The sequence below is a fragment of the Schistocerca serialis genome, chromosome 8 (genome assembly GCF_023864345.2).
Source record: "Schistocerca serialis cubense isolate TAMUIC-IGC-003099 chromosome 8, iqSchSeri2.2, whole genome shotgun sequence".
Lineage (NCBI taxonomy): Eukaryota > Metazoa > Arthropoda > Insecta > Orthoptera > Acrididae > Schistocerca > Schistocerca serialis.
The window spans coordinates 591,842,474-591,845,472 of record NC_064645.1 but is presented as its reverse complement, the minus strand read 5'-3'; positions in this window follow the sequence as shown (position 1 = coordinate 591,845,472).

Genomic DNA, 2,999 nt, shown 5'->3' with positions numbered 1-2,999 from the left:
TTGTTGCTGCCAGTAGTTTTAGATCATCCACATATAGCAAATGTGTGATTTTGTGTGGGTATGTTCCAGTAATATTGTATACATAATTTGTATTATTTAGCATGTTGGATAGTGGGTTCAGAGCAAGGCAGAACCAGAAAGGACTTAATGAGGCTCCTTGGTATATTCCACGCTTAATCTGTATTGGCTGTGTTGAGTCTCCTTGGTATATTCCACGCTTAATCTGTATTGGCTATGATGTGATATTATTTAAATTTGTTTGGATATTAAGTGTGGTTTTCCAATTTTTCAATACTATGTTTAGGAACTGTATCAATTTAGGATCTACTTTGTATATTTCCAATATTTGTAGTAACCATGAGTGGGGTACACTATCAAAAGCTTTTTGGTAATCAATGTATGCGTAGTGTAGCGACCTTTGTTTAGTTTTAGCTTGATATATCTCCTCTGCATCTATTATCACTTGCTCTTTACGTCCTCGTGCTGCTTTGCAACAGCCTTTTTGTTCTTCATTTATAATTTTGTTCTGTGTTGTATGTGTCATTAATTTCTGTGTAATGACTGAAATTAATATTTTGTATATTGTTGGTAGGCATGTTATGGGGCGATGTTTAGCTGGGTTTGCTGTGTCTGCTTGATCTTTAGGTTTCAGATAAGTTATTCCATGTGTAAGTGTATCAGGGAATGTGTATGGGTCTGCAATGTAACTGTTAAATAATTTAGTTAGATGTGAATGTGGCTATGCACACGATGCTGGCAGGTTTTCTGCCGCAACTATTGATCGCAGCTACCTTCGCTGCGTTGCTCCTCCACCTTCCGTCGCAACCTCTCGTAGTGCAGTAGACGGGCTTTGGATCTGAGCACTATGAGACTTAACTGCTGTGGTCATCAGTCCCCTAGAACTTAGAACTACTTAAACCTAACTAACCTAAGGACATCATACACATCCATGCTCGAGGCAGGATTCGAACCTGCGACCGTAGCGATCACGCGGTTCCAGACTGAAGCGCGTAGAACCGCTTGGCCGCTCCGGCCGGCAGTAGGCGGGGATTAGTTGATTAGATAACGCGCTACCCAAGCCTTTCTTGTAGTAGAGACAGCAGTGTTGTCCAAAATCTGTTTCGCAACACGATGTCACCTTGCGATCGAGTCTTCCGTTCGATACAATTGCTCCAGTTAGTATCAGCCATATCGACATACTGTGGAAATCCCGAGATAGTATGTTCTGCCGTACCTCTACAGGCACACTTGGCGTTCTGTCTTCTACCCGTTCGGTGTTAGTACGAACTGTGACTTTCCTCACCGTGGTAACTAGACTTCATCCTGCAACTTGCTGCCTGACGCTTTAACCAACACTGCATTGGTAAATGACGACCACTGATGTCAAGACATAGTCTACCTCCTCTACTAAACATAACGTTTTGTCCTCTAAAATAATCGATTTTGGTAAGCATTTGTAGAAAGGAAGGAACTCATCTCGCAGCTGAGATTCCTCTCTCCTTTTAATACGTTTTCAGCAATCTTGCCTTTCTGCTTCAGCATTGTTGATATTTTTGATGACAGAATTCAGATACTCTTTACTACAACCTACCTTGCTTTTAATGTAATCCGCAATGTACAGCCTGAATAACTTGCTTGATTCCTTCGAACACTTGTACTTCTTTGATTCTTTCTTTTTTGGGTCACTGTCCCGCTGCAACGCAGGGATGGCCGTGTTACTATTTATTTGGCACTTTCAGATGCAAAGGGTGACCTGCCGCCACCTCGAACCCCCAGGACGGAATTAGTGTACCCCAACTGTCTGCGTCTAGTGTAACCCATAGAAGTGAGCGAACGTTTTCAAATGTCTGTGAGTCGTGTAACTGAGTCGGAACGTGATGATCAGTCCGGTATTCACCTAGCAGGACGTGGAAAACCGCCTAAAAATCCCATTTAGGCTGGCTGGCATACCAGCCCTCGTCGTTAATCCACTGGGCGTTCGATCCGGAGCCGGCACTCCTACCCGAGTCCCATTAGCGCTCTCGGCTATCCTGGCAAGTCGCTTGTACTTCTTTGATATCACGTTTTTAAGTGATTGACATGCTGTAGTAAGCTACTCATTGCTGAGAAAACGAAGCAATCCGCTAAAAGTTGAATGGCAAAACAATTATGTAAATAACCGACGAAACAGATGGTTCAAATGACTCTAAGAAACATGGGACTTAACATCTGAGGTCATCGGTCCCATAGACTAATCTAAGGACATCACAGCCATGCCCGAGGCAGGATTCAAACCTGTGACCGTAACAGCAGCACGGTTCTGGACTGAAGCACCTACAATTACTCGCCTACAGTGGCCGGCGACGAAACAGAGTTGCCGAGTGTTGGTGATCCGCTGAATACGTATTATAGAATGTTTTCGGAGCGGCCACTCATGGCAATGTCTTATAGTTATCGAGTGTACTAAAACACATAGGATTTCCTTGATTTATCGATATTTTCCATTGCAAATTTTCCATAGCAAACTCAATTCATCGAGAAATTCGAGTTATCGAAATTCGAGTTAACAAGTGTCGACAGTACATGATAATAGCCTCCGGTGGTAACAACTACAGTGCCTACGGCCAGATGGCGCCACACACGGCATCCACAGCCACTGTTGGGCCAAACCGCAGCCTGCCATGGTGCCACAGCGTCCAACATTGAAATGGACAGGTTTCATATGAAGCTGATAGCTGCTCAGAAGTTAATTTTTATTGGACGTAAGAATAAGCGAAAATTGTTGCTGACGCATCAGTTTATTGACCAATTTAGGAAACATGGTACCCAGTGAATTAATACAACTTTCATTATCTGGAAACGGACGGATAATATAAAAGAACACACAGTTACTAGTTCAAACTGTCCAATGTTTTCCGATAAGTTTACTTGATTATACATCCGTTTGTGTACTTTACCAGCATATCACAGACTGCATAGTAAGTTTTAGCTACTAGACGGTTCAGTGAAGTCTATACTAA